The 14,896-nt window shown below is 37.1% G+C and overlaps 1 protein-coding gene across 1 annotated transcript in view; it reads left to right on the forward strand.

The window, feature by feature from the left end:
- CORIN (corin, serine peptidase) overlaps positions 1-14,896 on the forward strand; it is a 183,390-nt gene that overhangs the window by 72,052 nt on the left and 96,442 nt on the right. The window lies entirely within an intron of this gene.

A 14,896-nucleotide genomic window follows, 5' to 3' on the forward strand; every position in this document is an offset into this window, starting at 1 on the left:
TCTCCAGCACATGTTGTTTTGTGCAAACTTGATAGGCACATGTAGTTTATGTCACTCTACTGTGCATGCTCTGAGGGGGTGGTGTTGTCCTTCAGATAAAGCACGAAACTTCACAAACCACTTTCGACATGTTTGATCAGTCACAGGACCTTCTCCATATACTGCACAAATCTTTTTTTTTTCATTTCAGTTGTGTTTTTACCTTTCTTGAAATAATAAAGCATAATATGTCAAAATGTATATTTTTTCCATCTTCGATATTAAAATGGATATATAAAAATTCACCAATTTTGATGTTTTTTAAAAAATGCATGCTGCAATGACAGCTATCACAATACAATCTAACAAAATTGTTTCAAATAAAGTTAAAGACAACTAAGTGCTACTAGAGCCATCTTATGGAAAAAAAATTTTTTTTGGCCAACCCAATATATTACTCATACAAAGATGCATACAAATAATGTGTACAGTGCAGAAAATTTTAACAAAGTGACCAGTCATGTAATCAGAATCCAGATCAAGAAATAGAATATTGACAGCATTCCAGAAACACTCTCAAGCCCCTTCCCAGTCATGTCACCCTCCCAAAAGTACCTCTTTCCTGTCTTCCAGCACCTTCGGTAGTTTTGCCTACTTCTGAACTTGAGATCAATGGAATCATACAGTGTGTACTCCTTTTGTAGCTAGCTGTCTTTGCTCAGTATTACATTTAAGAGGTCCATTATGTTTTCATCTTCTTGTGATTTGTTCATTGTTGTATAGTATTCTAATATATGACTATACTACAATGTATTTTTGTTGTTGATGGACATTGAGTTGTTTCCAGCTATTATGAGTAGTGATGCTATGACTATTTTTTGTACCTATCTTTGATTGAGCATGGTCATGTATTTGTTCAGCAAAAGAGTTTTTAAAGCGGTTATGCCAATTTACACTCCTATGAGCTATGTGTGAAAATGACATGGCTCCAAATCCTCCCCAACACTTGGTATTATCTGCCTTCTTCATTTCGGCAATTCGGATAATAGTATTGCATCTTCTTGAGTTTTTTTAATATTTAGAAATAACAAGTCCTCCAATTTGGTTGTTTTCAATAAGTAATATTCCTTTGCAATTCCACATATATTTTATAATATACTTGTCAATTTACATAAACACTGAAAAACTTCTTGAGATTTTGCTTGAAATGGTACAAAATCTGTAAGTCAATTTGTGGAAAAATGACATTTTTAAAATGCTGAGATTTCCAGTTCATAAACACAGAATACATCTTCCCTTATTAAAGTCTTTATTTTTCTCAAACATGTTTCATAATTCTCTATGTAGAAATGATATATAATTATTACACCTACATCCATGAGTTTGATTTTTTATTTATTGATTTTTAGAGTGAGAAAAGAAAGGAGACAGAGAGAAAGAGAGAGAGAGAGAGAAACATTGATCTGTTGTTCCACTTATTTATGCACTTGTTGGTTGATTCTTGTATGAGCTCTGACTAGGGATTAAACCTACAGCCTTGACATATCAGGACAATGCTCTAACCAAGATACCCGGCCAAGACTTTGTGGTTTTAAGTTGCATTTCCTGATATAATTGATTGATTTAAAAAGTTTTTTTATTTGAGTATTTCTTTTTGCAAAGTGTTTGTCCAAATATTTTGCCCATTTTTTTATTGGGTAGTCGATCTTTGTTCCCAACTTAGAGTTCTTCATGCATTCTAGATATGCAATCTGTGGGACATAGGCGTTGTGAAGACTTCCCACTCTGCAGCTTCCCTTTTCTCCCTCTGAGTAGTGCCTATGATGGAATAGAATGTTTTATTTTACTTTTTTTGAAAAAAGCCCATTTATAATTTTACTTTATTTATTTACTTGCTTAATATATATTTTTAAAATTGTTGTTCTATTACAGTTGTCCCAGTCTTTCCCCATTGGTTTTAATGTTAGTGGGGTTTACATTATTGATCTTTTCTGATCCTCAGCTTTTTAGACTCTCCTGTTCCAGTATGTAAGAACTTCTCTCTAAGTTACTAGAGAGGCCCTTTGGCTTTCACATGTGAGTTATTGTTGCTTGTAGTCTTGAGTTATCCTTTTCTAGGACATGGATCCTTAGCAGTAAGCCATCCAATCCATTGTCCTGACAGTTACTTTTCCTCCATACATCTCAAACACTTGATAAGTTACCCAACTAAGTGCATTTCTTTCCATAGACACACTATTGCAATTCACCTCTGATGAGAGTTTAAAAATCTGGACCACCCCTTTATGCCAGAAAATGTCTCTTAAACATCAGTGATGCTAACTTCACTGCTATCTCAGTTGTAAGTGATCCAGATCAAGAACCTCATCTTTCACCTACTCTCTCTGACCACTCCTGTGACTGTCACCGGCTGGGTTTTCCAGGAACAGTTACTGAAATAGAGTTGGTTGTACAGGGTATTTATCAGGTATCAGCACTTGTATAAATGAGAGAGAGAAAGCAGGACTGGTCAGGGGGAGGTGTTGAAATAAGATCCATACCCATTAAAGCCTCAATTAAATCCATGGGAAGCTCTGGGGCATATATGGCTTGAGAGAGTTGTTTGTGTTGGGCCAAATAGCCAGGTGTTTACAATGTTGTGCTGCATAGGATGTTTTGGTCAATAATGGACCTCATATACAACAATGGTCCCATAAGATTATAATGGAGATGAAAAATTCCTATCACTTAGTGACATCGTAGCCATCCAGACATCGTAGCACAACGCATTACTCACATGTTTGTGGTGATGCTGGTGTAAATAAACCTCCTGCATTTCCTGTAGTATAAAAGAATAGCACATATAATTATGTATAGCACGTAATACTTGATAATGATAATAAATGACTATGTGTTACTGCTTTATATATGTACTGAAATATACTTTTAATCATATTTTAGAGTGCACTCTTTCTACAAACTAAAATAGTTTGTTGTAAAACTGTATGCCAAGTTACGTGGCCGCAGCCTCCTGCATCCTGTGTATAGCATGTCTCTTCCTTGCACCGCCTTCACTTGTGCTTGATTTAACATTGTGTTTTGTACAGTAGCGTGCTGTACAGGCTTGTAGCCTAGGAGCAGTCGCTTGTATAATACGGCCTAGGTGTGTAGGAGGCTGTACTATCCAGGTTTGCATAAGTGCACTCCATGATGTTCACCCACGGACAAAGTTGCCTAACATGGACTTCTCAGAACGCATCCTGTCATTACGCTGGGCATGACTGTCTACCCCCAAGTTTGTCAATCACTGGGTGTGGTCCTTCCTGGGAAGGCGTGCCTTGGGCGAGGCAGCGCTCTGCAGCTGAGGCAGAACTTTAAGAAGCTAAAGGCTGTTGGCTGACAGTAGGGGCAACAAACTCTCCTGAAGGGTAAGCACATAGAGTGCAAACAGATCACCTTGATCCAATCAGAGACTGAGCCGATTATGCTGTGTTTATAAGGCATCTTAATAAGGCTCCATCTCCCTCTGGTTTGTTTCCCTTCTGAGGATGCCATTCTCCAGTGGGCCCAACTGAGAAGCTGAGATGTTTACTGCATTCTCTGCCTCCTTGGGCAGTCCCAAATTCTAATATTTTTCTTCAGAGAACAATAGGTTCGCTCGAATTTCTACTTGACTTTACAGAGGTTTTCTGCTGAGCTCTTTAGCTTCTTGCTCTTTGTGGCAAATTCCTTAAGGGAAAATCTTTCCCAGTTTAGCTATTTGTCTGTGTCTCCTTTCTCTTTCTTTTTTTTTAAGTTTATTTTTTATTGTTATTCTATTATAGTTGTCCCAATTTTTTCTCCCTTTGTCCTCCTCCACCCATCCTACCCCACCCCTCCCAGTCAATCTCCACACTGTGGTCCATGTCCACGGGTCATTTAGACATGTTCTTTGTCTAGTCCCTTCCCTTCTTTCCACTGTTATCCTCCTCCCCACTTCCTTCTGGCCTCTGTCAGTCTGTTCCATGCTTCCATGTCTATGGTTCTATTTTGCTTGTTAGTTTATTTTGTTCATTAGATTCCTCTTATAAGTGAAATCATATGGTATTTGTCTTTCACTGACTGGCTTATTTCACTTAGCATAATACTCTCTAGTTCCATCCATGCTGTTGCAAAAGGTAGGCATTCCTTCCTTCTTCCTGCTGCGTAGCATTCTATTGCATGAATGTACCACAATTTTTTGATTCACTCATCTACTGATGGGCACTTAGGCTGTTTCCAGCACTTAGCTATTATAAACAGTGCTGCTATGAACATAGGAGTGCATAAGTTCTTTTGAATTAGTGTTTCAGGATTCTTAGGGTATATTTCAAGCAGCAGAAACTCTGGGTCAAAAGGCAGTTCCATTTTTAGTTTTTTGAGGAAATGCCATACTGTTTTCCACAGTGGCTGCACCAGTCTGCATCCCCACCAAAAGTGCACTAGGGTCCTGTTTTCTCCACATCCTCACCAGCACTTGTTGTTTGTAGATTTATTAATGATCACCATTCTGACTGGTGTGCAGTGATAACTCATTGTGGTTTTAATTTGCATCTCTCTGATGGCTAGTCATGTTGAGCATCCTTTCATATGCCTATGGGCCCTCTGTATGTCCTCCTTGGAGAAGCATCTATTCAGTATCTTTGATCATTTTTTAATTGAATTATTTTTCTGTATTTCCTTTCTCACTGTTTACTTGACCCTTTACTACCCTGTCCCTTTGGCAGCACCAAAATACTAAATTTTGTCTCTCTACCCCTGTGGGATTGCCAAAACTCTACTGGCTTCTCTGTCTCTTTGCAGTGGCCCCATGTTTACATTCTCTGTTTTTAGCACCATGCCAAGAATAGGCAAATTACACAAGGGAAAGAGCCATGTGCAACACTAGACTGTTTTTTCTGTGGTTATCTTCTCTCTGAGATCTTAGCCACTCACCACCCACTAGTCTCATCAGCTATCAGATGCCTTTCAATAGATGTTTCCTGTGTTTCATCTGGATTTTCAGGTGTTATGTGGTGAAAAGGGCATGGACTTGCCACAAGTTGCTACACCGCAGTCGAAGGTAGTTTATTTATTTTTTTTTAGCATAGTGTTTCATAGAGGTCTGCTGCTAAATTAGGATTCCCTCCAAAAAATGGTGCTTAGCAATAAACCACCAGAAGGGTGAGTGATCGTGTCTGAAAGAGAAGTCACTCAAGTCTTTTGTCTGTATTTGCCCTCTTTGGATAAGAACACTTTATTGGTGGTCATTTGGAAAATGCAGCCTGTTGATTGAAGACTTGAGAGTCTGCAGAGAAGATGAGCAGATGAACTCATCAGCTGTGTTCTTTAACACTGATGGTCAAAAAGTACTAGTTCTTGAAAATCTAACTAACATCAGCAGTCTTTAATAGCTCAAGCTGGAATGCCACTTAATATAGGTTTTCCAAGTATCAGAAGATATTACAAACCTTCTGGTTTTGGAAAAGATTAACGATCCATTGATATTTAAAAACTTAGGTTTAAAGAAAATAGAAATTTCCTAAGTCCACTCATCTGTGATTCTCTATTTGTCATTGTCTTTTTAGAATTACTGGTTGTAATATTTTTACATGTAGAATCAATTCTCTGGAAATGGGTCTAATAATACTTCTCAAAAAATGATGTAGTATTTTCCTAGAATTTAATATTTCTATCTCATGCTTAATAGATAAACAGGATACTAGCCATCATAGATGTGTTCATAATTTACATGCTAGGGACAAAGCTACTGCTAGTTATGATCTTTGTGTGTGTATAAGAATATAATTACTAGCACACACATAATTGCTAATAATATGTTCATATACTGAGAATGTACTTGATGGCAACTAGGAAAATATTTGTTATATAATATAATCTTAATCATAAAAGAGTTTATGCTGTAGGGCCACTTATAACTCTAACCAATGAAGTCCTTTTCTCATTTTTTCATTTATTCAGTTAATATTAATTGAATACCTACTCTGTCCAGAGGATCAACCCAAGTAATCTGAAGAAATAAAAGTAATTACAGTGTTCATAATATTAGTTTGTACCCATCTAGTGTGGTGGTTCTCAACTGGAGATTATTTTGAAGCGCCTACCTGGGATTATTTGGCAATGATTGTGGACATTTTTGTTGTCGTAACTCTGGGGACAAGAAGTTGCCATAGGCCTCCAATGGGTAGAGACCCATTATGCTGCTAAACAACCTACAATGCACAGGACAACACCCAAAGCCCAAACCTACGTGGCCCAAAATGTCAAAAGTGCTGCTTTTGAGAAACCTTGCTCTAGCACTCTAAGTTTTTTAAAGTACTTAATAATAATAATAGTAATAATAACCACTTTTAAGGAATGTTAGACCTAATCTGGTACACTTCTATGTGAGAAACAGTGTAGAAAGAACATTAGTAACTCCAATGTCACACAGAAATTATAAAGGGACACAGGTTAAATGTCAATGGAGTGAAGTAGAGTCAATTGCATAAAGGAATTCTGAATTTTTGACAAGGGGAGGGGTCCCATTTGTCAAAGAGAAAGAGAGAAGGTGTTCTGGTATAGGCATTCAGCACTGTGAACTTGAGTTGGGTGTCAGGTTCTACGCAGCCCATGAAATGAAAGATGATTAAAAGTTGACTCCCAGCTCCCTTCCCACTTGTGAAATCATTTGCCCCAAGAACATAGCAATCCCCCTTTATATTAGGGACCCCATTCTCCTTTCCAAAGTGCTTTCACAGCTGTAAGCTCACTTTGCTTCCAGAGTAAATCTCTGAGGTATTATCATCTTTATTTTATAAATTAGGAAACTGAGAAGTTGAGGGGGGTCATTCCAAGGGTATTTTAAATCCACCTTCCCTCCCTCCCCCAGGATGCATCATCTACCCAGTAGCCCACCTTCCTGGGAGGGGCCATCCTGATTTGATTATTAATCCCTGGGCACTACCCTCTGTTGCAGTCCCCTTCTCACAAGAGCTTTCAAAAGTTTTTTTTTTCAGACTGAGCGAAGCCAAAGTTCGCAACTTGTAATGGCTGCTTTTTCCAATGCACAGTGCTATAAATTTGATTCATCTTCTCTGAGCGGCCTTTAAATCAGTCATAACTCCGTAGGTATTTTGTTCTCATATAGAATGATGCACACTTGTCTTATCCTTTCTGTCTCATGCTGATGCTGCATCCTGTAAATAATGTGCTAACGTGATAATGCTGTGGGAATGGTTCTTCCAAAGTTTTAAAGTAAACATTTGTATGTGTTCCCATAGTTGAGTTTTGGGAACTCAGGGGGCTGAAGGTCAAGGCCCATTAATCATTCTGAGCTTTCTGACTAATCCTTGACTCTACCTTGTCTGTAATCATATATGGAAAGTTGTTTGTAAATGGTATTTCTGTTGCTCTAAAGAGATCTCCCCTGTCGTGAAACAACTTCAGCTATTTATTGATTCATGTTCCTCTTCCTTTCTGAGTATCTTATTTGCTTTTCTAGCTCTGGTTGCTGATAGCAACCACTTCAGTGCACTAACAGCAAAATTGTAGTTTCAGAACGTTGGTAAAACACATATTCTGAATTCCTCCTACTGAATTGTAGGTTCACTTGGGAGAAATCATGCAGTACCATTTCTCTGAGGTACTTAGTGTCAGTGTTTTGCTGGAGACAGATGATTGCAGACGGCACCATAGAGTTACTGAACACTAGCCATGCACTTTTCATTACAATAAATAGTCGACTAAAATGAGGTTTTCCCAGAACTTCAAATTTTCCTACATTTATAATTTTAAATTATTAAAACAATTAAATTAGAAAAACATTTTCTTTCTTCCATATGTGGATGCTTCTTTTAAGGGCACCAAACTTAGAGCTGAAGATTTGTATTTAAGCCCCGACTGCTTACTTAATAACTCTGGTCTTGAGCAAATTTCTTAAACCCTTTTAACCTCTATTTCCTCAACTGTGGAATAGAAATAATAATGCCTGGATGGTGGAATTGTTCTATGGGATAAATGAGATAATGTATTTGAAAGAATTTTGACAGCCATAATGCACTATGAAAATGTCAATGCTCCAATTCAACAGACATTTAGAAGCATATTCTATGTACCAGGCGATTTACCAGGAACTGGGAAAGGAAAAATGTATGACTTGAAACTGTAAAAATCCTAGAAGAAAACGTAAGCAGTAAGATCTCAGATATTTTTCATTTTGCAATTTCTTTTTGATATATCTCCTTGGGCAAGGAAAACAAAAGAAAAAAATAAACAAATGAGACTATATCAAACTAGACAGTTTTTGCACAGCAAAGGAAACCAACAAAATGAAAAGAAAACCCACTGAATGGGAGAACATATTTTCTAATGATATACATCTGATAAGGGGTTAATATCTAAAATTTATAAAGAACTCATATAACTCAACACCAAAAAAAAAAAAAAAAAAGAAAAAAAGAAAACAACAAAAACAAAAAAACCCAACAACAAACAATTCTATTAAAAAATCGACAAAGGACCTGAATAGGTACTTTTTCAAAGAGGACATACAGATGATTGATAGGCATATGAAAAGATGCTTAATATCACTAATTATAAGAGAAATGCAAATTAAAACCAAAATGAGATATCACCTCACACCTGTAAGAATGGCTACCATCCATCCACAAATCCACACACAAGTGCTGGCGAGGATGTGGAGGAAAGAGAACCCTAGTGCACCACTGGTAAGTGCAGCCTCTGTGGAAAAAAGTATGGAACTGTCTTATGACCCAGCAATCCCAATTCTGGGACTATAGCAGAAGAAACCTGAAACAATAATTCAAAAGAATATACATGCTCCTTTATTCATAGCTGCATTATATCCAATAGCTAAGATTTGGAAACAGCCCAAGTGTCCGTCAGTAGATGGTGGATAAAAAAGCTGTGGTACTTTTACACAATGGAATATTACTCAGCCATAAAAAAGAAGGAAATCTTACCTTTTGCAATAGCATGGGTGGACTTGGAGAACATTATGCTAAGTGAAATAAGCCAGTCAGAGAAGGACAAATACCATATGATTTCACTTATATGTGGAATCTAATGAACAAAATAAACTAACAAGCAACATGGAAACAGACCCATAGATGCAGAGAAAAGATTGACAGCTGTCAGAGTGGAGGGAGGTTGGGGAGCTGGGTGAAAAAGGTGAAGGGATTAAGCAAAAAATAAAAGTGAAATCCTCATAGATATAGACAATGGTATGGTGATTATCAGAGGGAAAGGGGGTGGGGGGAATAGAAGGGGTGATAAATGGTGACAAAGAGATTTGACTTTAGGTGGTGAGCACACCATACAATACATAGATAGTGTGTTATGGTAGTGTACACTTTAAACCTATATACTGTTATTAATCAATGTCACCCCAATAAATTCAATAAACAATTTTTTAAAAGAAAAATGACATGCGTACTTTTAAAGAATTCATAAGCCAGTGGAGATACAAGCACAGAGGAAGAGCCTGAGAAAAGGATTTGAGTACAGATGGTGTATCTGGGAGAAGCATGGGACAGTGGGGGGTGTGGAGGTGATAGCAGGGAAGAGAAGATGACCACTAAAGGTAAATTATTAAACCAGCTACCCCATTGGACGATTGGATCTTAACCTTATTGGGAAATCTGGGAAGTCATGCACAACATATGGCTGAGAATGATCCCACGGGAGGGGTGAGGTACTGGGGTATGTTCTTACTTCCTTTAGCCTTTGAAATTGATAGTGTCTACTACAACCCCAAAATACAATATCCTATAAGAGCAGACACCTGGGACTGTGTAGGAAGAAGTACAAAACTTGGCTGCACCCCGCAATGGAAGGTTTTTTGACCCTGTTGATTTCTGCTTCATTGGTAGCACTCTCTTTGCCTTTGGCTTCAAGATCTCTGTTTTGGACTGCTTCCCAACACTCAGGCCATGCTCTGGTCTCTTCCCTTTTTCTCTGCTGACCCCTAACTGTTAGTATTCCACAGGAGTCTACTAAGCTCAACCCTCTTTCCTCAGCCTTCCATACCTTTTCTCTGAGGAATCTCAAGCTTGCGTGTGACCACAAAAGTACTGATGACTTATATCTATATTTCACCCCAAATTTTATTCAATTTTTTCAAGCTTCAGAACCATATTTTTATGTCCTTGCTTCTGCCTCTCAAGCAAAGATACTGTTTTTGAGGTCTCCAAGGATTTCTATCCATGTTGCTAATCCCATGGGAAGTTCTTAGCTCTCCTCCCACTTGACCTCCTGCAGTATTTGCTACACTGAGTCACCCCCTCCTCTCGGATAAGCTCTCTTCTCTTGGCTGCCTGGTATTTTTCCTCCTTCTTTGGCTACTTACTTTTTTTTTCTCCTTTGATGTTTTTACATCATTTCTCTCACCTGTAAATATCAGGGTGCCCCAGGGCTTAGTCCTTGGATCTCTCCTCTTTTGGGAAACCCTTTCAGGTTCATGGCTTTAAATACCACCACACCTTGACAACCATGAATGTGGGTCTCACGCCTGTATCTCCTCTGAACTCTGGACCTGCAATCTTGTCACACACACACCCTGCCTTCTGTTATTTCCACTTTAGTGCCTAAAGGCATGTGAAACATGATATATACTAGACTGACCTAAGATTGTCCTCACACCTGCTCTTCTCCCAGCTCTCCCCATCTTAGTAAATAAAAACTCCATTCTTTCAGTAGCTCCAATCCAAAACCTTGGGTCATCCTTGACTCTTCTTTTTCTCCTACACCATATCTGATATGTCAGAAAATTCTATTGACTCTATTGTCAAATATCCACATAATCCAACCAGGGCTCACCATGTCCACAACCACTACCTGGTCCAAGCAAGTCACCTGAACTCATATGTGGATTATCCTTCCAACTCTTTATTAACTTCCTTGAAGCCTCCCTGTGCCCTTGCAGGATATTCTCCACACAATAACAAAATGTTCTTTTTTGCTACTCAAATCCTGTTGATCTCTTAAGTGTTCACATCTCTCCTCTCCATGTTCTCTATAGGTTACCCATCTCACTCAGTATAAAAGCCACCAGCCTTACAATTATCAGGGCCCTCCATCAATACTGTTATTTGCACCACCCCAGGAGGGCATTGATCACACAGAACTCTGGTCCCCAGTTACCTAGCTTCTCTCTTAATAATTTCCTTTTTGTTCTTCAGGTTCCAGCTACTCTGTTCCATCTGCATGCCATGTTCTTCCCCCAGATATCTGCTCTCAGTTCTTTGAAGCACCTGTCTGTAGGGCTGTAACATAGGCATGTTAGGGCGAGTGGCCAAATATAAGATAAGGAAGCTATACCAGTAACAGCTCTCATTATTATTGCTCCTATATAGTTAGTGATGTAGCTGAGAGCATGGAAGAATTCTTAATCAACTTCATGATCAACTTGTCTGGTACCTGAATTTCATTTTGCTGTGAATTGAAACTTGAAGTTTTTGAAAATTATTTAAAGACCCTAACAACTTCTTTCAATTTGTGAACCATGAGAAATGCTCATTTGTGGATTTCCACTGTTTTTCTGTGAGAACCACAGTCTTGTTTTGATTTCACTGTGCCAAATTCCCAGCAAAAACAAGCAGTGCCAAACAAAATAGATTTCTTGTTGAGCCTAAATACGACCTGTTCTCTTTGGGCTCAGTAATTCTTGTTTATAGATCATTTGAGATTATGTTTCTATTCTCTGCCAAATAATGCTTTGCTTGAGGTGGTACAGTGGTTCTTAAAATAGAAATAAGGAGGTCTTCTTTCCAAACCTGCATTCATTCTTCTCATTCTCTTTACAAGTTAGCTACATGACTTAGAGGTTGATAAATCAGAAGCCCAGGATGGTAGGCTGGTCCCGCTGCTTCTTGCAGGGTATTATTTTGTTCAGTGACTGGAGACCAATGGCATCCACATTTTGTTCAGAATTGTGTCTTGCAATCAGAAATCCACATTTTTAGTCTTATAGGTTATGATTTAATACATGAATTTTTAAAACAAAGCAAAAGTTTGATTTTTTTTTTTCAGTATACATAATCATAAGTACATAGCTCTTAGCCTATTTTGGTTAAAAAATCAGTTTGATCACTGCAACAAGAATGTTGATCATTCACATGCTGACCAATTCAAAACATCATCTATTTTAATTATAAATGCAGCTTTATATCCCCCATGGTGGTCAATTTAATTATAGAAGATAATATCTTTACAGAACCAGGTAGTTGAAAAAAATTACTGTTTTTTCCCTATAATAGAAATCTTAGCTGAGTCCTAAGTTTCAAAGTATTTGTCTCCCAAAAGTTCCTACATAGGGTATGTCTTTATGTCTTTTTGGTGGACATAGTTCCTTGAGCTCAATCAATTCTCCTTGAAATTGAGCTGCAGTAATGTGGCAATTGCTTAGTAATTGATGCACCCTGGAGTTTGAACTCTAAACTCTGGGCCGCCCACTGAAACTACTACGTGACTGAGTCATGACATCAAAATCTGTGAATATCTTCTGAAATTGCAACTTCATTATAACAAACAGCATTTGCAATCTTCTTAACTTCAATTCCATTGAGCTCAGCAATGGGGAAGAAGTTTCAGTCTTCATTTTCATCTGCTCAATCAATATATTTACTTTGTGTCTTAAATCCTGCACATATTTAAACAAAATGAACTAAATTCTAATTGAGGAGGCAGTACAACATAGTATTTTAGAGCTATGGTCTTCTAACTCTAAAAGGATTTTGAAAAATTATATATCCCTTGCAGTTTTGAGTTAATATCTAAACACTTTTAATGATGAATATAAATAGTGACAAAGAATACAATTTAAAGGATATTATAATAATTGGCATTTTAAAATGAAAGTTTATATTACTCTTTTAAATGTGTCTAATGGAAGTTAAAAACCATAGTGACTTGGTACTGACTGACCATTCAAAAATTATAAGCTTTTCTTTTAATATTTAGCAAATTTTACATAGCTCCTCTTTCTTTCTGAACTCTTATTTCATTCCCCCTTTCCTACAGAATTTAATTTTGGTGTAATCTCTTTATAATGCTTTTAATTATTTTTTATCACCCTATCATACATCTCTAGAACAAAACTATGTATTAAAATAAAAATTATTACTTAAATTTTTTTCTTCACTCATGAAACTTTGAGTGTCAACAACTTTTTGAATAACTTATCATAAAAATTGTGGTTTAAGTTCATTAAGTATTTATAAATCATTATTAACCTAAATGTGATATTTGTTGAAAATTCATTTTGCTATGTTAGATCGGATTTATTTTTCTTTTTTATAATTGGTTGTGTAGAACATAACAGGGTTTGGCATTAATTCTATTCCTATATTTTTATCTTCTAGATTGAAATACTTTGAAAACTTATTCACATAATTTTGTTCATGAGAATAGAAGAAGTTTTATTATAATGGCATTTAATTACTTGGAACAACTTTCCAATTTATTGTCAAAAGTCACATAATAATAATCTATCAAAAATTATTTTTAATGATTGGATGGCAACTTGTTTAGATTCTCCTTCGATTTTTGAAAGCAGAAGAGTTGGAAAGTACCTTACTTGGACATGAATTGGTTATTCAGTCATGAGAGTCTTCATGGTCTCAATTTCATGAGCCCTTTTCAGAATTTATCAAATGTCTATGTATTACTGTTTTACTCTAAGGCTCTTTGGTTAATCCTATATACTCAGAAAGAATTAGAAAAACATTATTTACAACTAATCTTTGCTAATAAAATAGTTTTGATAAGAAGGTTTTCATATTATCATGTGCTTTAAATATATATATCAAAATTTTGAGCTGTTAATTTAATTCACTCAGTTTCTATACAATGCACCTAACCGGTGAAAGCCAGTTTTCAATGTCAAACTAATTGGCCAAATTAAAGTTACTTTCTTCCAGAAAGAGGCTGACTTTATTCTTTAGTTTATATTATTGTGCTAATATGTGTTCCCATGATGAGAATATTACTTTTACTTCTTTAATTTTTACTTTTTGAGTTATACTATAAAATTCACTTTTTCCTGTTATAGTTTTATGAGTTTTAACATAGATTTGTGTAACTACCAACACAATCAGGATACAGAACAGCTCTAACACCCCAAAATGTCCTCGTGTTCTTTGCAAACCCACATTCCCACCCAAACCCCTGGAAACAATGACCTTTTCTGCAATGTCATATAAATAAAATCGTATGGTATGTTATCTTTTGAGACTATCTTCTTTGATTTAGCACAGTACTTTTAAGATTCATCCATGTCGTTACATGTACGAGGTCTGCGTGGAAAAAGTTCAACCATTGCTAATATGACGAGAATGGTTTGCATATCATCGTTGTAACCTGGCAGCCAAGGAGAGTGGCCTGGAATGGATATGCATGAAAAATGATGGTTTCACTGACTAGTCAGTCGAGGGCGGTAGTCCCCATTGAGTGAGCAAGTGCACTGTGCGGCTGTCCCATTCAAAATGACTGAGCAAGTAAAGCAATGAATCTGCATCAAGTTTTGCATTAAAGTTGAGCATTCCTCTATTGAAACTGTTCAGATGACTCAGAAAGCTTTATACCACAACACGCCCACTCATGCATCACATCTCACACAGAGTTTTTTTTGTGAAACATAAAATCACCCAGGTGATTCACCTCCCTCAGCCCAGATTTGGTGCCCTGTGACTTCTGGCTTTTCCCCACACTAAAATCACCTTAGAAAGGGAAAAGATTTCAGACCACCCACAAGAGGCAGGAAAATACAACAAGGCAGTTGATGGCTACTGGGAGAACTGTATGAGGTTCCAAGGTGCCTACTTGGAAGGGGACTGAGGTGTCATTGTCCCATGTGCGATGTTTCTTGTATCTTGTATCTTCTTCAATAAATGTCTCTATTTTACATAGTATATGGCTGGAT

This window comes from Furipterus horrens, unplaced genomic scaffold (genome assembly GCF_987537825.1).
Source record: "Furipterus horrens unplaced genomic scaffold, mFurHor1.1.pri manual_scaffold_2, whole genome shotgun sequence".
Taxonomy (NCBI): Eukaryota; Metazoa; Chordata; class Mammalia; order Chiroptera; family Furipteridae; genus Furipterus; species Furipterus horrens.